The sequence below is a fragment of the Formica exsecta genome, unplaced genomic scaffold, assembly GCF_003651465.1.
Source record: "Formica exsecta isolate Colony F162 unplaced genomic scaffold, ASM365146v1 scaffold201, whole genome shotgun sequence".
Classification (NCBI taxonomy): domain Eukaryota; kingdom Metazoa; phylum Arthropoda; class Insecta; order Hymenoptera; family Formicidae; genus Formica; species Formica exsecta.
The window spans coordinates 1,326,516-1,351,945 of NW_021849308.1; the positions used below are offsets into that span (position 1 = coordinate 1,326,516).

Below are 25,430 nucleotides of genomic sequence, written 5' to 3' on the forward strand. Positions count from 1 at the left end.
CGGAAGAGCTCCCACACAAAACACGAGAAAGGAGCCAAAACGCTTACATACTAATTATTATCATCGATCATCTTAATAGCTAGAGGTATTTCTTTGGCTTTCGCACATTTCGCCCCTTTAGACTTGCTTCACCCGCGTGTTCGTAAGTCATACACCTGCATATGTATGTACGTATTATAATGCATATTTACATATATAGTTTGTGTATATATGTATGTATTCCTATATGTATGTATTTATATATGTGTATATATATAATATATATATATATATAGAATCTTTGTGTTTTTCATCTCTCTTTGTATATATATATTTTTTCTTTTTTATCTTCTTATATATCTATATATAAGGTGACTTCAAAATAACTCTATAGGCATCTCGTGTACAGCCATTCGTCGGCTTGCACGATGACTCGAGTATTGCATAATAGCTGGCCTTATTTATATTGGCACAAAAGTCGCAAAATCAACGCGAATATCGCGTGGATTAATTACAATTTGTTTTTTCTTTTTTACAAACATTACACCTCGCACGACGACAGGAAATGCTACTAATCGCATTAAAATTATTATAAATTACTGTGTCTGCTAAATTTATGACGTCATCGCTATCATATTTTATTTGAAAATAACTGAATTTGAAAACTTATAACAAAGAGTAGTATATAAATGTAAATAATCAGAATGTATCAATGTTTAAAAATTAATTTCAAGTTTCGATATTTAAAATATAAAATTTCTCGCCGTCGTGCGAGAAAAAAGTGCAATGTTATCACTTGCATCTATTGGAACAGTCGCACTATATGTATGTTTCATTATCGCGCGTTTACGCGTTATATAATAACAAATGTATACCTCTCACTTCGCGCAACTTCCTTCTTTTTTATCTTCAGTCTTTCCGTGTATACATACATCTCGTTTCCGTTTCGCATCGCTTAAACGTGAAAAACAATTTTTTTTTATCTCGTGCTGTATTTCGTGCGATTCATCTCTGCTTCGATAACATGAAAAACTTGGAAGACACATTCCGTTCGCTTTCACGTTTCGTGCGACATCGACATTACATATATTATACACTATGAAATACTGGTATACATATATTAAAATCGGTCGCGTTCTGCGTACATACAGATATGAAAAAATAACAGATAAATGCACAATTGTTTGTTTATTTCTGTAATTATTTGCGAACGCTTTTCTGTCATGGAAACATTTTGCTGTAACACATAAATAATAAAAATAAGAAAATTATCTATTTTGGAAAAAAAAAAAAACACTAATACTTACAATTGTATTGATAAATTTACGTGCGTGTATTTTCATAACGAGTATAAAATTTTGTAAATAGACTTGGTTTCCTTTCATACTAATTTAGAAAACATTTTTATAGTTTTCAATTTCGCTGTGCTGTATTTTCTTTATCGATACTAATAATAAGTAATGTTGTTTTTTATGCATTTTTAATGCATTTTTGTATCATAACAAAATTATTATTTATCGCTCATGTTTATATGATATAAATATTCATAGATTTTCTCACAAAATAATAGATTCGTCCGTGTTATATCTGTGTCAATTATAAAGGTTTATCTGTAACGATAATGAAAGCACTCCGTGAACTTTAAAATAGATGTCAAATGTATAATAACTTCGCGATGTCTTATATGTGGTAGAAAATTTATTATAGTTTTTTGATTATTGCTGAAACATAGATCCTATCGAATGACTGGCTATTCACTCTAAAATTATTCATGCCAAATATATCGCTTGTCTTCACCGAAAATGGAAAAGGATGACGATGAATAAGAATCGATGAATCCCTGTTAAACAACAAGAAACTAGACATTAAATGCGACGCGTGAGCGTGTGCATTTTACAACAGCTTGTTTTGATCACATTTTTAGGCACATGGAGTCGATTTGGACGACACACGAGAATCTCCTTATCAGTAATTTGATTTTCTTAAGGAAGGAGAAAATACAAGACGACACGAGTCAGCGGAAACGCAAGATCGCCCGGATGTGAGATCGAGATCCTTTCGAAATTTTCAAGGAGAAGCACGTCGAAGCTGAGAGGTTCGCAATCGCGTCCGTTTTCACGAGCAATCCCGATCGATATTTCGCGCGAAAAACTTGCAATATCTATCATCGCTCGTTCCATCGTGATTTTAATTATCGCGCACCAGTTTGTGATACAAACGATGGCTGATCTCGAGTCAGGAATACCGATCGGACAATCATGATCATAAAATATCGGACACTCGAGCAAGTTTAGTTTAGAGACAGTACTCGATAGATGCAGATCGATGCGACCGTATAGATATATATCAATCGTCAACGATGTTTAGATCTAAATTGGGATAATTCGAGAGTTTTTCAAGATGTCTAGGAGAGCTTAACTCGAAACTACAAATTTCTAGGATGAAGAGAAAAGAGATAAACACGAGAAGATAGATATGATAAAAGACAGAGAGAGAGAGAAAGACAGAGAAAAAGAGAAAGAGAGCATAACATTCAAAGATCTTCTAAATTTATAGAATAAATACAAGATCTTTTTTTTCAACATTACTACAGTTGCCCTGTGATAATGTTCACTTTGTGCTTTGTCGGGACAAGACTGTTCGGCGGGCTTGACTAGGATCCCGACAGTTATTCGTCGATTCTTTGGTCCTTGATCGAGTAGTTTCTCGAATTCGTTGGATCTCGAAGGAAGCTCGTATATCGGACATACGCGAGGCATTATCTCGTCAAAATTCTCGCAAATATTGTTTCTTTACCGCAATGTCTGAAACAATGCTTACGTTGCCTCGTTATATTATAGTTTCTATATCGATCATTTTTCGATCTATTTTTTTCGACTAAAATTTTTATTATTACTTAAAAATAATATGCGGAACTCAATAAAATGGAGAGTTAACGTCGATAATCTTTTATGGCACGTAAAATGAATATTGTATCCATTTCGACGAAAGAAAAGAAACGAAAATCTCTGTCGTACATTTGTTGAATTTTCATCCTATAAGAAAATACCTATAAGAAAATAATTTCATATTCTATATGAGAGCCATGACTTTAATTAAATTTATAAAAGACAAGTTTTATTGCTGTATATGAGGAAAGCCGAGTGAATTTAATATTGTAGTTGATTATATGTGTATATAAAATCACTTAAGATCAATATATGACATGTTCTCATGCAAAATACATTCATTTTGAATTTATTGCATGTATAAAATCGAACACATGTATTTAATTGCAATATGCTATTTATGTCAGCGGAAATATCATAATCTTTCGTTGAAATGGAACAGAAATGAGTTTGATGGATTATTTGTCCCGACCAAGCATGAAAGGGCACCCTTTCTTTTAAATTGCAGTATATAATCTATAATTTATGTCGTAATATATCATTGCAAATTATCGCTATTACGTCATATACGTATAATATATATGTGTGATATACATAATACATATATATAATATATACCTTTTTGATTTAAATATATTCTCTATCTTGAATGTGTCTAATATAATGTAGAATAGTTTGCGACCTGTTTAGGCCGTTTTCTAGACTAGACAAGACTCTAATTCAGATCGAAAGACGCGAACAAGCCCATTAATCTTCCACGTATTACATATAGTATCGGCTTCGTCCCTATGTTATCAAACGTCAAATCGACAACGATTATATCTTTGAACTGCGGGAAGATTTCTTTGATGCATCTACATATTTTAGTTCGCAATCTACACACAACTCTACGATAGACGAGGATTATTTTATTTTGTCTCAAACGATAACGACGGATACCCCTTTAAAATATCATAATAAAACAGGTTTCTTTCTTTCATTATAAATTGCAGTATGTTTTATAACTTTCATCCGCCTTATTTTACTGCTGTATCTATTGTACATTTCACATTCTAACGGGTATTCTTATCCCAAAAAAGAATTGAGATTATTACGTTTTAAATAATATCATCATTTAAAATTTGAAGATTAAACTACAAAGCTACCATTATATGCTTGCAAAAATCAATTAAATTAAAGAATTATAAAAATTGCGTTTATGTGACAAAATGATTATATGCATTTAATGATCATCGGTACCGTCAAAATCTCTCTTCGTCGTCCGTAAATCATCAAGATTGCTCTATTTAAAGACATTGAAAAGACGCAGAGTGATCTGACTAGATTTGGCAAACAGTCCTTCTTAAACTAGGCTTCACTAGAGAGCTAATGTAAGATCGGTAATTTACGTGTGTCGGGAGTATTTCGTTGCGCTGAGAATTTCGCCTTTCTTATGACAAACGATCAAAGTGGAGTCTCCTACATCATTCAAATCCTACTAGAGTGATACTCTAGTATCACTTATAATTAGTATAAAAATAATTGGGCAATATTTAGCAATATCTGCAAAAGACTCGGAGACGTCCCAAAAAAGTGTTCTCTCTATTTTTTTTTTAGTAAAGTATTTCTTAATCGCTGCTTTCGTATGTTGCGAAAAAAGTAGAAAGCGTACAAGAAACGCTCAAAAAACGAAAAATACCCGTTCCGTGATATTCGGCAAGATATTTATCAACAAATCGTACGCGATAATTCGAAATCGACTGTCGATACAAAGTGCGACAGATAGAATAGCGCGATCTTTTCACACCTTTTTGGTAACTTCTACAAGTCTGAAATATATTCAACAATGTTTTTACTCGACTTTTTATCCATTTATATATTGTTAAACGGGATCCAACAAGAGTGCTCCGCGCCACGACATGGCCAGAGTGATCTGACTAGATTTGGCAAACAGTCCTTCTTAAACTAGGCTTCACTAGAGAGCTAATGTAAGATCGGTAATTTACGTGTGTCGGGAGTATTTCGTTGCGCTGAGAATTTCGCCTTTCTTATGACAAACGATCAAAGTGGAGTCTCCTACATCATTCAAATCCTACTAGAGTGATACTCTAGTATCACTTATAATTAGTATAAAAATAATTGGGCAATATTTAGCAATATCTGCAAAAGACTCGGAGACGTCCCAAAAAAGTGTTCTCTCTATTTTTTTTTTTAGTAAAGTATTTCTTAATCGCTGCTTTCGTATGTTGCGAAAAAAGTAGAAAGCGTACAAGAAACGCTCAAAAAACGAAAAATACCCGTTCCGTGATATTCGGCAAGATATTTATCAACAAATCGTACGCGATAATTCGAAATCGACTGTCGATACAAAGTGCGACAGATAGAATAGCGCGATCTTTTCACACCTTTTTGGTAACTTCTACAAGTCTGAAATATATTCAACAATGTTTTTACTCGACTTTTTATCCATTTATATATTGTTAAACGGGATCCAACAAGAGTGCTCCGCGCCACGACATGGCGGATTACTAATGTTCTTTTCTTTTTTTTTAACGTTTACTTTATTGTTTTCTTAGATAAAACGCTCAGTTTACTATCCTCTCTTCGTTATAATATCGTACAAACGGCAAATAAGCCTTGCCGTAATCTTATTCCGAAAAATAAATGTCGAACGAAAAAATTTTTAAACCTTTAGTATTTAGCGGTTAAAATATACATATTGTCTTATGTAATGCACATCGCTAATGTTTCAGTGCCAGACAAAAACGCATTTTTGATATATATGTTTCTCAAATATCTATCTTATTTTCTTTACTTGTCACGCAGAGTGAGATCTGCATATTACAAACAATAATAAAGATTTAAACGATAAAACAATAAAATAAATAAAAAAAGAAAAACAAAATAGGAAAATAGAAATACGAAAACAAAGAGTACAATTTAAAAAACTGAGCTAAACTAATTTTTTGGCACTTGCTTTAGCTGTAAGAAAATAAATGGTAGGATTTAATTGAAACTTAATTAGCATGCACATGGAAATTGTATGACATTTACACGATTTTATCTTAGTAACGGAGTGAAATTCCATATCCTTTGTCTGTTGCTCAAGTCGATATAAAAGATAAATAAAATAAAAAATTTGAAATAAAAAAGAAATATCTTTTTTCTATTTTTTTACAGGTATCTTTTTGAAGGTTCATCAAAACATTCGTAAAATTATTTTTTATCAGCTCCCTTCTATGGCCAAAGTATAGTAAATATAAATTCGACCATTCGGAGAACTTATCAGAGATTGAAAATTTAAAGCGTCAATATATCGTTTAAATATTCACACGAGAAATTTGTCCCTCTTCGCGTCACATACCTAAATATCACATACCTCTCACGTTTATCTTGCGAATATTTAAAACGACAGTCTCCGACTGAGTTTGACTTAAAATTGGCACTCTGATTCGGCATGCACGTTCTCAGAACGTACTTGATCCGAATAATCACGAAAATCGCGAGATTCTATTGAAAATTATCGAGAACATCGCTCCCATTCTTACGTCGCGACCTCGCAAATCACGGCGAGTCACTCCCTGCCGTGCTGATGACGGGTCTCCCGCTGGCCGACGGCGATGCCGGGCAGCGCCGGCTGCAAATCGACGTGTCGATGATTGATGTGCGCCTTGAGATTGCGCTCGTACTTGGAGCTGAAGGCGCAGTGCGGGCAGCTAAAGGACGGCGCCTTGCCGCATTCGTATAGCAGGTGCCGCTTCAGGATGTACGCGTTCTTGTAGCTCTTGCCGCATCTCGAGCAATTGTGCCGGCGATCGTGATGCGCCAGGCCGCCGCCGCTGATACCCGGATGATTGTTGTTACGGCTGGCCGAGTGTCGCGACGGACAATGAAGACGAGGACGACGCTGCGGCGTCAGCGGCGCCGGCACATCGCTCGTCGCTGCCGACGACGACGACGACGACGACGTCGTCGCCGCGGCGTTCGCGCTTCTCGAGGCGCGTCGCGAGCCGTCGCCGCTCCAGCCGAGGCCGGCGAAGAAACCTGCAAAAGACACAAGCAGACGGGCCGAGGGCACTATTAGTATTGCGCGGTCTGCGGGCTGTACGCGCGCGGTGCCCCCGATTCTCGGGGGGCCACGCGTGTATTACTGTACTCTTTACAACGGCGCGGGCCATGCCAACAGAAAAAAAGACATTCAGGATCTCAAGCTTAGCAACAACGAGCATGTGACGTCAGGAGCGGGATTGAGGAATAGAAAAACGATCCTCGGTGGTGATGATTATCTACTGATTGGAAGGGAGGCCGGGGACCTTCTCGCGGATCTCTAAGCGAGAAAGTCCCTTGTCGAACGTGTATGAGGTGTGAATCGATATGTCGCGGTCGTTTGTAAATCCGTCGAGATGTAACGTATCTTAAAATGAGATCAGATTTCACTAATTGAAGAAACATGTTATATCGCGGAAAGAAAGAAGATTTTAGAATCAGCAAATTTATTCGAATTATTTTTTTGAATATTACATGATTCTAAAACATTCTTTTTTATTAAGATGCAAAGCTGAACATCTGCTACTGCTATCTTATCACACTGTAACGAATTGAAGATATCCTTGAGTCTAGATTATAATGACAAATCGCACAAATTTTGGGGATACAAGCTGCCTCGTCGATTTTCTTTGACATCGCATTTGTCATCTGTAACTTAAAATTAATTTTGTCAGTTTTCAATGATATAATCGGGAAGGTAACATTAAGATTAGGAGATTAATGTAGGTACTTTATATTTCTCTAATAATTATATTTCTTTGAAGCACATGCTTCTTATATTTCGTCGATTATATTTCGTCCATCCGTTGCATCCGAATAATGATGAGATTTCGTAAGTCTTCTTAGATGATCCATAGAGACTTCCGTCGTTGGTTGCACCTGTGAAAAATAAAATTAGTCAGTATGCGGAAATGATGACTGAATGATTTTCATAAAGAATCTTATCCTTGAAAAGTCCGAATTTTATCTCCTATCATCCTTGTAGATACCCTGCAAAAGTATTTTAGTCATTATTTATTTGTATATTTTACATTTTAAAGCAAAAAATATCAAAATTTTGGATATTATTGGACATGTAGTTTTATAAATTGTTGCAGTAATGTTTTTTTTTCACAAATTAAAGAGATTAAAAAATGTTAATTTTAACAGAACTGTACAAAAACTAATATTATCGTTTGTTAACTTTAAATGAGAAAAAATTCCTCTAATTTTCTTCTTAAAATCAAAATTTACAAAAAACCACAAACAACATTACTTTCATTTAAATAAATGTGCGTTCATTTAAATTTTAAATAATACGCGTCTTTTCGCCTCTATTACTGAGAAAACTATTAATATCAAATAAAATGTTCAAGAATATTATTGATTATAAAAATGTTGCCAAAGTCGAATGTTACTTGTAACGTACAATCTCGGAAAAAAATTCGCTTTATTTTATTTTTCTCAATTTTGATTTTTTTGCGGGTAAGATCGCCACATCAATCTGCGACGAAGAGACAAGAATTACGGGGATTGAAGAGAACGCGGCAAAGTGTTGCCTTTCTAGACTTTATTTTGCTCTAAATCGAATACAAGGCGCTCTACAAATTGACAAAAAAAAAGAGGGAAACAAGCGTTTTGGAATGTTTGAAAGGTCCAAAAAATGATATGCGTACACGGAAAAAATTAACAGAAAGGAAGCACGGTGACAGAAAAATAGAATTTGAACGTTCGGTCTGTCGCGATCAACGCGGGATCTCGCGAATCTCTCCTCGCGCCTCTATGGATTTTCTTTTGATTTCTTTACAACTCATGCGATCGAGAGATACGAGTTTCAACGCGAGTTCGAGACCGACCCAGCGTTCCCTATGAGAGTTTTCCTTAAGCAAACGACTCTTCTTACGTACATACAAAAACGAACGCCAATAAATGGCGACGCGGCGATTAAGTTCGCGCTCCGCTGAATCACATTGTCTCACCGCGAATAAACGCGATCTTTGTATAACGTGTGTGTTCTTAGGTGTATACACGTCTATGTATGCTTCTGTATGTGTGTCTCGCCGTGGATTTGTCGTAAGGAAACAAGCAAAAAAGTATCTAGAAAGATTATCGTTATCATCATAGCGTAGTCGTTAATAATTGTTGCTCTCTAAATAATATTAATATAAAATGAAAGCAAAAAGAAAAATAATAATTAATAAATCATCGTTCGTTGGCAAATACATGGCGACAAAGAAGTTACGATTACAAGTAGTATGTTTTGCGTTCGAGGCGCTGAGCGGAAATTATAATTGTGTTTTTATTTTTACGTGTTCTTCTTTATCTCTTTTACTCTCTTTCTCTCTCTTACACTCTTGCTCATTCGCTCTCTCTCTTTCTCTCTCTCTCTCTCTCTCTTTCTTTCTTTCTCGCTCTTTCATTCTATTTATTTCTGTACAGTCGAGTACTGTGCTTGTACTAAGAGTATATCGTACTTAAAATCGAGTGCGAGACGCCCGTCGAGTGTCTTAAAAAATAACGGCGTTTATGATACTATCTGTGCACATAATGTATTGTGTTATATTATGGATCGATATTGTGAGCATTGATGATCGTTCGATCAAATCAAGGCGAAAATAAGAGATTTTCGGACGCAGATCGAAGCGACGTCCCGCACTCGGTGCTCTACTCGCGCACTCGTGGCGCGATTCGTAAACATTGCTATTATTTATTACAGATAATTGTACTGTTAATTAAAGTCGAACGGAAAAAAGATCGAAATGCAAAGGAACCCGAGGAAAGAGTTGCATACTCGTGTCTCGCGGAAGATAACAAAGGTTACAAAAAAAAAATAATAATAATAAAAATACGAAAGTGAAGTACAAGAAATAATGTATGTATGATCTATATAGGAATATAAATACGGAACTGATGTGTAAAACAGTATGCGCAAGGGATCACATATATTGCGGTTATTGTGTGTCGCGTAGATCGGGGAAGAAAAATGTCACGCGAAGGACGATTATAATATGGATCAACAACGAAGGTTGAATACGTTCTAGCGGATATATTGGCAGTATAAAGGTGAGTGGTTGAGATTGTGTAAAGTCCGTCTGCTTCGGCGTAAATAAATAATTTCTAAAAAAATATCACTGGTCTCTTCTCGAGGTGTACGCGGGGCGCCGCCGGAGATTTCAGCCGATGGAGCTATTCGTCGCAAAAATTCTCAGCTATTGTACTTTCCTTTTTCAAAAAGTATATGTCTTGTTTTTACAATAAATTTTCATTTCAAGAGAAGCCATTTTTGATATTTTATAAAGAAATTGAGAAAGAGAAATACATGTTTAATAATTGCTATAACAAAAAAATTATATAAATAAAAAAAAAAAAAATTATTATTGAAAATGTGTGTATCGTTATATACTTCATTAATCTTGTTGTTGTAATTCAAGTAGAACATCTCACGAATTTGTTATTATCGATATTTGTGTAGCATGTTTGTTTAATTAAATTATATATCATAATAATTAAAATAATTTGAAAAATTAAAAAAAGAGATCGAAGATTATTTACCATCGAAGAAGATAGAAAATCGAAGAAGATCATCGGGGTTTTTTTTCGGAAATATACGTCGAATAGCTTCGTGTGCCGGAATCTTGCACACATGAATTGGCGACACCCGGCTGAATAATACCATAAAAATCCGTTCTCACAGCTGGACGCGCCCAGCGCCTCTTTTGTGTTTCTTTTCTTCTATAGCCTAAAATCTAAGTCATACTTGAAGGCACTTAACGCAAGGCTCTCTCGGTTCAAAATCTACTTGTCTCGACTTTCTCGTCTGTCTCTCATACGCGCTATTTGCTCTTATTTCGCCATTTCCTACAGTTGCTCGCTTGATTTCCTGCAATTGTTTCCTCTCTTCTCACATTTTTGCGAAATATCGAAAAATCACTTAAAGGGGTTCTGCGATGGGTCGTCGAATTATAGTCACAATCTTTTTTCGCGTCGTTCACCTTCCATCATCGTTGCACCCCTGCATGTTTCCCTCTCATTCACACAACTCTTTCTATCTCTCTTTCTCGCATACACTGTAGATATAACATACCTTCGGACCAATTAATAATTTAATTGCAACGCAATCTTCTCCCAATCTAATAGTACAGCGAATTTTTTAGTAGCCCTGTGAAGACAAATCGTCAATAAAATATCCGAAAAAGATCATTAAAGCATTTTATATCATTTTTTATTTAACATTCATATTTCTCGCAAAGACCGGATAATTTTTTTTTCTCAGAATTGTATTTAGCACCCTTATCAGTTGATCCAAAAACGATAAAGACGTGTATGTTTATACGGTGCCTAGCTGATAAAATGATAAAAGCATATCTTGATTCCGAAAGTCTTTTATCGTTGTTATTTTGGCGCGCCAACGTTAACTTATTAATTTCGACTAGATTAAAACACATCGCAATGCAATGATGCACACTCGAAAGAATAGAGAATTTTATCTTTTTTATCCGATCTTTGAATCGCGCGAATTCGATCGTTCTTCCACGTGCGGGATATCCAGCGGCTGATAATAAAACTATATGGTTGACAGAACAAAAACAAAAATAAAAACAAAAGCTCTTTTTATCGACTTTCCGTCACGCAGAAACGGCAAACTATTTATTACAGGCGTCACGCGCTGTCCGGCATTACGCGCCCACGCAGTTTTTAGCGACATGCTCTTGTTCACATAAATATAAATTTCCTTTTATATATCTATACAATCACCTTAAGATCTAAGCGCCGATCCCGATCGTCGAAGAACGTCGATTCTTGATCACAGGGCCACGAAATTCGCCTTTGATTTCTCGCCGGTAATCCCACATGCGATTCGAGCGACATAAATTCCCAATTGGTGTATGTGCATTTGTGACAATATTCATTTAACCACAAGATTGTATAATCTCCTTATAATTACACCAATTTACGTTGATGGCATAAAATATTATATCATATTATATATCAGCAATTTTAAATATATGTCTTTATCTAAAAAAGCCTGACTTTCTAGAAAATTTAAAAATATACTTTTACATCACTTGGGAACTAAACAGCTCGCTTTTCGTACACTCTTAGTAAATTCATTCTGCACATTCGTTTTTCGATGTATATATAATAAAGCAGGCTTTATACATATCTATTATATATATAAACTTTTTGAATAGAGAATCTTATCATTTGTAATTTCTTTTCTCGCTTTCTTTCTTATTTCCTTATATATCTCTTTCTATATATCTCTCGCTTATCCAGTATCATTCGCTTTCGCGTTAAACGTAACAATAGACTTTCCAAAAGTAGTACGGCCGAAAATATGATAAAGCTATACGATCGTCTATATTTATATATCAAAATAATGTGCATCGCACGCGCTTGATTTAACCCTAGAACGGCACACTGGGTTCAATAGATTGCTTTCCCATTTCACGCAATCGTTCGTTGTACTGTACGGTTTTTTAGAGATTTAAGATATATTTCAATAGTATGTGTGTGTAGAGAAAAAAAATGACTCTCAATATACTCGTAGGAAGAAGGATGAGATACAGAATTGATCTCATCTGCGAATAAAATTTTAATCACAGAATATTTCGCGTAAATTTAAACTGAATATTTCTTTAACGAAAATTCGATTTATTTGCTCAGAATTAATCAAACGATATATTTTATTTCTCATCTATTTATAGAATTTATAAATATATATAATTATTAATAACGTCCAGAATAAAGCCTGCTTTATTTCTGGTTAAAGTAAAACCCGAGTGCAAAAAATTCTTCATTAAAATTTTATCCGGCCTTGACTATATAATTGACATACTATTTGCTTACAATTGATAGAAATGCGTATATGAAAATTTTGAGGTCTTGAACCTCAATGTGCAGCTGAGGATTTTGTCGAGAAGGGTTTACCGTTCTAAGGGTTAAAAATTCTCTTTCATCACAAGCTCTCACCGGTATGTCCATTCGCGCCCATTTCACAACATAAGCCAGCAATCCGTTCGCGTATTTTGAAAAACGTGAATGCGTGACAGTTATAAAGTTTCTTCCTCCCACTTGCAAATATAGAATAATATACTTCTCTATCTCTTTTTATTAGTAGTAGTAATTAAAAAAAAAAATAAAATAAAGCGCTGTACTTTCTAAATACCTGGATGGCATGCGTCTAACAATTTACGCGTCTCGTACTGTATTCCGTCATGTATATAAATCTCTCTTTTCATCCTTCGCTCTTCGTTCCTTCTCCCTCCCTCAATCAACCCACCAAAAAATTTTGTTCTCCCTCAAAAAGTGCAAAACACGAAAGAGGGTAGTCGATCGTTTGAGAAGTACTACAAAAACCGAAAATTCTTATAGCCTAACGAGATATTCTTATAATATTCTACGTAACTTTCCATATAAACGTATTGTTAAATAAATTTTTAACGATAAACGCGCCGCGTTTTGTAGGGGAAAAAAAATAAATCTTCTTTTTATTTCTCACTATACAACGCCGAATTATATTTTTATCCTAAAATCGCTTTTGGTTCTTGTACTTCTCAGACGATCGACTTGGAAAGAAATTTAGCGTCTAAATATCACACATCTCATAAATTGTCGCGAATAGCATGGAACGTAATCGAGGTTTCCTGCATAGACCGATAATTAACAACGGTCCGATATGCGATCGAGCAATTCAAACTGAAAGCGAAATCGAGCGCATTAAAAAGAACTTGAAACGATCAATGTCGTTCTTTTGCCTGAAATCGAGCGACAAGCGTCACGTGTCAGTATATCTAACATATCGTTCTGTTTTTAAATTAAAGAATGATAAATGTTGTTTTAGAGAGTTCCTAGCTGCAAATATAATATACCGTCGAATATAATCACGGATGTTAAAAATCGAGTCACTGCAAATATCGAGTTCTTGACGCGATTTTATTATCGTTTCTGTTGAAGATGCATTCATTTTTTATCTATTTTTTTTATGTTTACATTTAAGAAAAAATTACATCGATAAAAGATATTCTAAATTAATCGAGCATTCTGTGTCAATGATATTCAATATATAATTTCACGTACTGTATTAAAAGCAATAATGCAATTATCACGTCAAGATCTACGAATTCAATCAAAAGGCAGAAAAATCAATGTCAAAGTAAAATAGCCGTGATCGCGTTTCGCTTTGCTTCCTCTACAGTTCCACCACGATGCTCTCTAATCGATCTTTTTGCAACTGTTTATTCGTTTCGGTTAGAGTTTTCCCAATCTCCCAAACCGACACCAAAAAGAAAAAGAAAAAAAAATACATTATACATACATATCTAAATGCAAGGAATCCCTCGCTCCATATGGCGCGATCGCCGTAATCGCAATATATAACCTAATTAGAAACAGATTAATAAGCCCAATTATTATACGCGCAAGACTCGAGTTAGACTTGATTAAAAGCTGTGTAAGTAACACAAAAGACCAATTCGGAGAAAGCGTTTACGACGCTTCACCTATGTACTCTTGTGTATATCCATATACATATGTATATATATATATATATAATATTTTTTGCTCACTTATATATATATATATATGTATATATTTCAAATCCTACAAAATTTTTTCTCACCTCTCTTGTCTACTCTTACGCTCATACTCTCCTATGGTCCTATAATTCACAATTTTTCTTCTTGTTTTTTCTTTTTTTTTTCTTCTTTTTTCTCAAAGCTTTTCGTATTCGACGGCAAGCACGCGAATCTACGCGTTTCACACGATAATTTCATAATCTCTTTTATTTCTCGAATCTTTTTGCTCGTTTTTGCTTTATTATCATTACTTTTTGATATATGATATATGTATATATAATATATATATATCTCCATATCTGTGTGACTCGCTGTGATCTATAATCGTGGTAGCCAGCCGAATGATTTCGCGTGGACGCTCTGCGTCGCCTTCGTTATCATTGTCGCGGATTCCGCGATAACGAATCATTCGGACGATTATAAAGATCCCTTTTCTTTCTCTCGCACAATCTCTCATTCTCTTTCGCTGTCCGTCTCTGTCATCTCTTTCAGTTTCACTGAATTTTGAATCGTTTCTCTCGAAGGCACATATATACGGAATTACAAATATCGTCAATGCTCGACACGATCGCGCCGTTTTACCCCTTCTCTCATATCATCGTCATCGTCGTTGTCATCGTTTATCGTTTTTCTCGTCTTTTTATGTATCTTTTTGCTTAAATTTTGAATAGAGCTAAGCGAGAGTACGCAAGCCACCATAAGTCCATGCAGACATATCGAACAAAACTAGTTCAATCTTGCAAGAATATTACGAAGGAAGAGTATATGCGCGCGGTTCAATCGAAATCCATCACATTCCCTATCTAAAACGTTCTCTCTCTCTCTTTCTCTCTACTTTGCTCATTTTAATACATAATGATTACATTCACTTAAATCCAAATTAAACCCGATTAGCGAGGGAATCAAAATTCTCTTTCCTCGAAATCGATCACATGATAACGTTTTTCTTTTAAATACGCAAGATGATTAACCAAATATTTAATTCTTCGAAAAATCATAAAAGTTGCCTCCGTGTTATAAGAATAATATTATTTGACAATAAAAAAGCTTGTATAGTTGAAGAAAGCAATATACGTTTTTATTACAAAAATTGAAGAAGAGAGATCTTTCACAATACGATTAGATCTGTATATGAAAAAATTAATGTCGGCCAACATATACTTTAAATTTTAAACAAATAAAATGAGTAATGTTTCAAAATGTACTACATTAATTTCGGTTTATAATCATTAATTGCAAAAAAGAAAACATGCGTTCCAAAAGTTATTGAATCAGATAAATAATTAATTTAAAAATAAAATTTAAAAAAATAGAAAACGCAAAACATTATTCATGGATCGATATACCTTCGATCAACGAGCGAGGAGTATAAGCTCGCAGAAAAAACCTTGGCACAGCAGTTACGATAACAGTCCCCATCATTTTCATAATTTTCGACAGATCTGATTTCCAGTCGTTTTCATAAGAATCCGTAAGCCTCGAACAACTTGAATACTAGAAATTATTATCGCGCGTTTATTTTATAAGATAATGCAAATTAAGATAGTCTTAAAACGTGGGAAATATATTCTCTTCTTCATATATTTTATATATAAATTCATTTATCCGTTTATTTTGGTATTTCTATTGTCGAAATTAGAATTAAAACAATTAGAAAACTATGACATGTGTAACGGATACAAAATTTGATACTATAGTTAAAATAAGAAAAAAATATTTTTTTAATAAATAAAATTTAAGTTGAACTATGTTTGAAAAATATTCTTTACACTGAATATGTTTATTCTTACGTTTGATTTTATATATTCTCAAAGCAGTTTTGATATTTTTCTTTAGCCTGACAAATTGTTGAATTTAATATTAACGAAAACTTTTTTGATTTTAAAATCTGCATTTAATAATACAAAATTGGACAAAGTTTTCTATAAACACTTTAGTATATTTGTTATAAAATTCAGTTGTAACAAGAAGGCACACGCTTTCTTATGAAAAAGTTTCCTATGAAAATAAAATTTCGATAATATATGAGATCCGCGAGATTCTACGTGTTCAATACAAAATTGGACAAAGTTTTCTATAAACACTTAAGTATATTTGTTATAAAATTCAGTTGTAACAAGAAGGCACACGCTTTCTTATGAAAAAGTTTCCTATGAAAATAAAATTTCGATAATATATGAGATCCGCGAGATTCTACGTGTTTTTCTAAACCGCCGATTTTATCGTCTCAAATGTTGAAAAGAGTTCCTCGATTAGCCAAGCAATAAAAATGATTTTAATTACAGAATAATCGTCGCATTACTACCTCTTCCAATCGTTTCTTCATCCCTTTCTATCAAAAGCAATATGTTATTATCTCACCCAATTTTATCACTATAATTATCACTTTCATTGCTGCCTATATAAGAATTTTTTTTTTTTTTTTGCTGACACTCACATTCTTGCCTTCGATCTGCACTATTTATTTCCTTCTCTCTCTCTCCCCCTACAGTTGTCCTTTACACATCTCTTCGGATCGGCGCGACCACAGATTCTCGCGGGAAAAGAAAAACGCTTCAGGTGCGCGCTTCCTTCCTTTCCTCTTAGAAAAAATATAGAAAAAAGAGTCGTTAAGAGCTACGATCTATTTAATAGTACTCTTATATACCTAATAATCTAGTAATCTCCGTCGATGACGGCGGTCCATTGACGTTACTCTCACGAGAATCATCTCGAGCACCGTACCGTTTTATATAACCAACCCCACATCTACTCTCTAATCGTCTCTCTTTCGACCGCCGCCATTCATCAAGGCCTCGTGAGGCAGTAATATTATCAATTATCATTCAATAACTATGTATCATCGTTTCATAATTGTATTTATCGATTAGCTCTATCGTTTACCATGTCACCGCATTCTCTCTTTAAACTACGTAACGCCATCATCATTATCATCATCGACTGACGATTCTTCTCTCGTTGTCTTCATTAACATTATCGTCAACATTGTACTCGTTCCCGTTCTCGTGCATTGCGTTCCGCGTCTATCTCTCTTTGATCTTTTAAATCATCTTTTCTCTTCTTCTCTTTAGCAGCAATCGTGAACGAGTTAATGTCGATACCCTTGGTCGAACTCGTTTCATTCTAACACTTTTCTCTTTCTTTCTTTCGCGAAAATCTCTTCTCTCAATCTTTCTCTTCTATTCTTTTTTCTCTGATGCCTTAATCTTTTGTTCGCTTACTATATGATACGTATCAGCATGCGGCTGCTATCGATCGATCGGACGAAGTCTGGAGCGAGACACGACGGTTTTCAGAAAACCATGCGAATCGCGTTGATTCTAGTAGCGCGGGACCGAAAGGATAGATTATCAATAGTTATTGCACTTGGACGGAAGACGAGTCCTTCTGGCCTACCATCTTGCTCCGAGCTGCGGAGCTGATCCATCCAGGAAGTCAAATTAAGATTCTCCCAATTTCGCGCGGCACCGTAAAAAGGATAATTCTAAATGTTTTCTTTTTTTATTAAATATATCGATAAAGATCCGGAAATTTCTGCCCGAAAATTATGCGAAGTTTGCGAAGATTTATCGTTATTAATAGTTTTATAATAGTTTTTGTTATTGTAGTATTTATCAAAAAAGTTTCTGAAGCTATATAAATTAAGTTAACGTAAAGAAAAATAATTGTTTTTGAAAATTTTACATTGAAATAATGGAAACATATAACAATTTAATATAAAATACGATCTTCTAATGATAGTGTCACGTAAAGTTATAAAACCGAATTAATCTAATTTCTCCTGTCATAAAGTAATCGCGAACGTATATTTAATTGTAACGATTCATTTAATTAGAGATGTCTCTTTATTAATTAATCAATCGATCATCGCGATACGGACTTGGAAATTAGCTTCGCGATACAGAGCTTGGCATCTCTATATATTTTTGTCGAAAATAATTAACTTGAAACATCTCTTATAAAATTTCAAAGAATTTTGAATTCAGAGTATTTGACAATTAAAATCATATTAAAATCGTATTAAAAAACGCGTGCTTTGTGTATATGTAATATAAATAGAATCAATATCAAAAAACTTTTTCGAAAAGTCAAGACACACAAATAACGTGCTTCCTGGATGTATACTATTGTCTATAAGGATTCCTCTGTTTGAAACAAAGACTGCAAGAACTGTAACTCATATTATCCATATATTAAACAAAAGTTTAATTTTTCGAAATATATCATTTAATACAGAACAACTCTGTGTTCTCTCTTCTAATGTTTTCTACATAAATCTAAACAATTTTATAAATTTCCTAGAAAAATTGCAATGGAAAGAATACAAGAATGTTTAAAACTTCAAATATTTTTGTCTGTTTCAAAGAACAAGAGACCTGTCAAAATCAAAGAATTTCTCAACTACAATCAAAAATTAAAAATGCTTATAAACGTACGATTAATTTATCTATTAAACCAAAACATTATTTTAAAAATGCATGAGAGAGAATAAGTTGTTCCGTATATAACAATTATTATTTTTTCTTATATTAATATTTTCAATTGACGCTTTTCATATAACACGCGAGTTACAGTTATTATGCGGGGATTGCTCTTGCAGCTTCGTGTGAAATCCGGGAAATTTCAAAGGACGTTACTTTCCTCTCGGGGAGGTAAAGTTCCGCCGTTTGGCTGGAGTCGAGACTTCGTCGCGAATCTTTAAGGATCGATCGCGAGCACCGCTCGCCGAGAAGCGCGCGATTGCTCGCACCTTCAACAAGAAAAAAACTAAATCTACCGCTTCGTTCGCGTTAGCCGTCGCGCTGTACTTAACTGTATACATGAGTTACGAATAGTAATAGTAATAGTAATAATAGTAGCAGTAATATAGTAATAGTAGTAGTAGTAGTAGTATAGTTTAGCTTGTCTCATAAATATTGTCTACAGTATGGAAAGTCGGGCGGCCGTGACGCGCGTATTTGGCGTGGCGTAGGAATATGGGACCTGGTGCCAGGTAGCATCCGAGTACGTGTACTTTCGAATCCGTTCGAATACCGAATATTCGACCAGAGTGCAGATTTTAGTGGGCAAAGGCAATCTATATAACATTATTAAAATTCACCCGCGTTCTCATCATATATTCAGCACTAACTGTGTTTCTCCGATTCGATATTATCTCAATCAAATAAAACGTACAATTAGATGATTACAGTGCTGAATATATAGAGAGATTACGAGCTCAAATATCAATTAGAGAACCAAAGTTATATAATTTGGTCAATTTCAATTAAATTAAATTGATTGAATTGTAAGAATCTTTCCAAGACAAATTAAGCTTTGAATAACTGATTGAAAATTCTTTTGGGACCAATTGTTATCTCCTTTTAATTGATAATCGATTCTTTTTACAAAATGTTACCAATTATGCAATTGGAAAAGTGATAAATCATCTTTTGAAATCAACAAGAAACCTAAAGAACACGAAAAAGAAGATCAAAGGAGAAAATAATATCATTTATATTATAAAATAAATATCTTATAATATAAACGCCTAACAAATTTAGCAAAATAAAGCTTAATCGAATAATTGCTCATATACCTTATTAGAATGTTTTTTTATATTTAAGTTTGTCTCAGAAATATACTGTCAAAAGTTGTGTGCGGTACATCGTACTCGGTACACGGCCATTCGTCATGTCCATCGATCCGATCGCGCGCATCGAGAAATGCGAGAGGAGAAAATAAAGACTCGTGTGTGTGAAAGAATACGCGAGGGGCCTTAACGAGGACGCTTAATTAAAAGGGGAGTTAATTATACGCTTTATATAATATAAATATATATACTTAAATGCATCGTATAGGAATCTACGTTTGTGTATCTGGCAGTCTGACGATCACAATGCTATAGGAATACCTCGCGGTAGTGTGTATGTGCACATGCATATGTATATATGCATATATATGTATATAAATATATATGTGTATGTATGTACGCGGATGTGTATGTATGCATTTACGCGCGAGTTGCGTGTAGATACGCATGTACATTGCGCGTAGATGCAGAGACGCCTCTTTCTTTCTCTCTGTGTCTTTTTTATCTCTCTTTCTAGCATGTGGTATGTGTTCGAATAGGTAAATGTATAGGAAGCATAATGAAATGCAGGAAACGATTCATGCGACTGATACACGTGCAAATCCGTGCTTAATACTGTGATTGCTTGTGTGATTGCTTGCATCGCTGCGAGGAATACAGTGTAAATGGCTGTCTTGTTTGACAAGACCGTGAAAAACTTTCTCACCCCTTTCAGGCCATACATGGTTTAGCGCGTTTGATTTCTTTTTTTTTTTTTTTTGTAAGCGTGCAATTTTTAGAATAATTCCTAGCTCTAACATTATATAATAGTACGAGTGATTAATATTATGTTAATAATACGAATAAAATACCTAATTTTATATTAACTATAATAAAGCCGCATTTACTAGAATTTTATGTATAATAATACGTAATTTGGTCGTGACAATATTCTCCAATTTAAATATATTAAATGAATAAATTATTAATAACATTTTCGTGAAGAATTTTTGAAATAACTTACGAAATATATATGTTTCCAATAAATATTGTATACATATATATGCACACATTGTGTATATCAAATACATTACTATACCAAAAAATATAATTTCGTAATAAATTTTGTAATAAATTTTGCCGTGCATTTCTAAACAATATAAAACACGTTTTACTCTCTAAATATTCTAATAAACATAATAAAATTTTATAAACACCTGCCCCGCAAGTTTCATAAATAACTAGAAATTTTTAAATATAGAGATTATATATTTACTGATATATTTTTTTAAATATATTAAAAAATCTATAATGAATTTCTCACTGAGCTAAGTATGTTCAGTAACAGCAAATGAGTAGAATTAGAAGGTAAATAAAAGATTCAAAAAATAGATCAATAAATTTTACAATTCGTAAGAATCACTTTAAATATGAAACCGCGTATTACTTGTACAGATTTAATTCGCTTTTGTTCCGAAATTGACACACTAAAATTGCGTTAAAATAAACAAAAAACTCACACTGCAAAAAAAGAGCAACAAGAAGCATAATAATTATTCTCTATCGACCAGAAGAGTTTACAGGGTAAACCTAGACTGGCAGTGTAAGCGATCAGATTTTCAATTTTAACTTGTTTTTGTATGTGTTTACCTCTAACGTCACTTACATTCGCATATTATAAAATTTATAGCGCGATCGCCAGTCAGATCTGAAAGAGGTGAGGTTCGGGCTCGTCTTCGGAGATCAGTCTCCGAGGATCTATCTTCCCAGCGTTCTTTAGAGTCGGTGATATTGACATGTACGATACCGAAATGTCGCGCATATAACGTGTATCGGATCGACAGACATTTGCTGACGTGGCCGCGTGTTTGATCTCTTCGGAATATTCTCTCTCTCTCTCTCTCTCTCTCTCTCTCTCTCTCTCATCCATCCTATCACCCTTCCCCTTTCTTTCCCGTTTTTTTTTATGTCCCCAGTGAGCCACACGCGCACGGCTGCGCCCGTTTAAAAATATGGAACCAGTGTGACCAGAATGGTTGCTATGGAAGAGCTCCGGTTTACCGGACGGTCTCAATCCGACCCGGGGCGGGCCCTACGAGAGAAAAATTCTGTCTAACAATCACACCTCGAACCCGCGCTTGTTCGAACGAACATATATCATATGATAGCGTTCCGTTCTCATCTCGATCCCACAGGTCGCGTCAATATTATGATCTTAATGGTAAAAAAACAAATACGTGAAATCTGTCAGCGATTCTGGGCGCAGACTAAACTGTCTGGCTTTAACGCGGGTTTGAGGATAAAGTCTCTGGGCCAAAAAAGGCGCCCCAGGCAGGAAATCGACGTGTTCTCTTGTTTATACGCGGCATATATCTCGTTACATAAAAATAATAATTAATTAATCATAATCAATCAAAATTGATCCATAATAATAAACCTTAAAAAAGGATAAAAAAAATATGCATCCAAGATCGTGACAAGGGGTTGGGCGGTCCCCTCTCTCAAAAAGCAGAAGACTCTCAGTTTCGATCGTCATCGTAATCATTATCGTCCTCAACGTCACTGTACATACGGCATACTCTCTTCATCCTCGTTTCTTCTCCTTTTTTCATTTCGCTGTCTTCGAGGTCGTGCAATCCGGATATCGTGCCGACTCCAAGACCGGAAGTCGTGCGCAAAGGAAATATATCCTCTCTCTCTCCCACTTTTTTTCATATCTTCTCTTCGTTTTTCTCTTCATCTTCCCGCGGTTAATCTTCTTCACGCACCACCGCACCCGAAAACGACGCCAACAACGAGCATACCCGGACGTCCACCCTTCCCTTCCCCTCCACTACCCTTACACGAGCTCCTGTTTGTAGATCTTCTCCTTATGCATTCGCTCCATATGCCGCGCGATGTGCATCTTCTGCTTCGCTCTGTAGACGCAATGGGGACACTGGAACTGGGGCTCCTTACCGCACTCCCACTTCTGATGGTTCCTCAGGCTGCTCTTCAGCTTGTAAACCCTGCCGCAGGCCGGACAATTGAAGCCCTCTGGATTGGATGAACCGGAACCGAGACCCTTGCCAAGGCCCGCGCCGGATCGCCACATGATCGACGGTACGCTCCATCGCTGCCAGGCCGCCCACTTGAGACCGGTGATGCTCAGGTCCTCGGCTGGAACACAAGATCCCCGGCTTTATTAGTATGTGTCCCGTGGGAACGAATAATCGGTTGTGAGGCGGAATCTCTTTATTGCATTTTCAAGCGTTCGAAACGCGGCCGACAGTATCCGACCGTCATTCCCCGCTTTTGGCTTAAGAATTAGAGCTTAGCAGCTAAGGGGCGTCGAGGAGTTTAGGGGATGATCGATGGCTCGCTGATTCGGTATCTCGACGTGCCTCTTCGACGTCATGCGATTCTCCCATTTCCTCTCTCTTTCTCTCTCTTTCTATCTCGTACTCTAGATCTCCGTTCGTTTAAGAAATAATTCGAAGGAAAGTAGATCGAGATCGCAAGGTTGTCGTCGAGAACGGAGGAGCACCATTCGGCATACCCTGAAAAGAAAGCTGTTTCGAAGAGGAGCCACGCTCGAGGATCGCCGGACCCATCCTGCGAGCCTCGCGGACTCATCCTCGATCGCAGGTGCATCGATGCGACGATCGACGTTGGTCATTCGTCAAAGATAGAGAAGAAAAGGAAGGCGTGTCCTTCGTGTCCCTACTTTCGAGCCCCAAGCAGCTAATTATGAATTTCGCATAAGAGGAAGGAGCGGTAACTGCGTGTTACGAAAGGAACATCCACAGATTTGCGACCTAACGTTCGTGTCAAGCAATTCATCATAATGTTCTCGTCGGAATATCGAGATGTTGGATGCTGGCCGACCGGTGTATGTTCCTCTCGATGCGCAAGCGATGAAAGTTCGATATGTAAGTGGCATTTCTATGTACAATACTCGAGAAAGGTTAGTGCGCATGCTGCTCCCCTGATATCGTACAGGTGGAGAAGGCAGGAGAAAAGAGATAAGAGATGCGAAGGATACTCAAATTGCTCAAATAGCTCTCGCAACAATGCTTAAATCAGCTTAAGAATTTGTGATAAAGTCGGTTATTTACAGAGGAGAAATGTTCCTAAACTTGACAGCTGTGCTATTAGGATATGTTTAATTTTCTTGTGTCTCTGGTCATCTAATTCAATTATCTATACTTGCAATCATTTAATTATTCTTACGAATGCAAATTGCAATTTATGCCGATTACAGCTCTCGATTCAGCTGCCGAATAATATAAAACAATTGACATTTTAATCGTTGTAATTGAAAATCTGCAGGAGATTATTATTTGCGGAAATTATTATCTATTTTTTTTTCAATGTAATCTACAATATATACAGAGTCTTCTGTCGCCAATTCACCTAGAAATGAATATTATAAAATTTTATGTATTTCTGTAGCATATAATTGAAAACTGCAAGGGTAAAAAAAAATTGGATGAACGAAAATCTTTTGGAACGCATTTGTCGATTTTATAAAACAGCTACAATCACTATTAATTACTAATATAATCGATTGTGACCATCGCAGAAAAACAGTTCTTCTATCGATCGTGCAAATTAATCATCTGTAGTAAATGAGCTTTGAGTAGCTGGCGGTGAGATGGATGGGATAGCTCGAATTGTCATGTTCTTCGTATATAGATTTATTTTTTTCAAACGCAGCGAGCATACGAGAAATCTTAATTATGACGTTATCGGTTTAATCTAAAGTTACATGATCGCGCTATGATCAGGCGACGATTAGATCGGTAACGGCGGCATGATTCACGCTCTTTGTGCATCAAGTGCTATCAGTCTTAATTGAATTTATTTCAATTCATACGTCATACTTTTCTCTTTGAACAATGTAAAAAAATATTATATAATCACACACTTATAAACTAACGATTTAAACCTAGTCTCTCAGCAAACTTGATCCTGATATTCTCTATTACCTTCCTTTTTATCTATCTTCGTTTTAACTGGCACTTATTATTTTGATAACTAATTACTTTACGCGTCGGTAAGGCACTTCGTTATGTTAAAGGCTTAAACTACAAGAATCACTCCTGATTGATCGATTGATGAATCAATCAAATTGTTTTTACAAACTAAAAAAAAAACACAAATACTTTATGTAGTTGAACGTAGGCAAATCATGTTGCCGTGTAATAAATAATATCAGTCGAATATCTTCGGATGCAAAATTGAAGATATCTTTTGTGTATCTGACACACAAAACTTACTTTTTATATATAAAGCTCGTCTAAATCTTAATTTCTAACGAGTATTATAATAATGATAACTACAATAAGTCTTCACACCGACGAGTTTATGCATAGGTAACGAAAAAATATCAAAAACAAAAAAAGAAAGAATAATATATATATATATTTTGTAAAATTTATATATCAT

At 35.2% G+C, this 25,430-nt stretch overlaps 1 protein-coding gene across 7 annotated transcripts in view; it reads right to left on the bottom strand.

The window, feature by feature from the left end:
* Positions 1-25,430, bottom strand: part of LOC115234691 (longitudinals lacking protein-like) — a 272,992-nt gene that overhangs the window by 47,209 nt on the left and 200,353 nt on the right. The window lies entirely within an intron of this gene.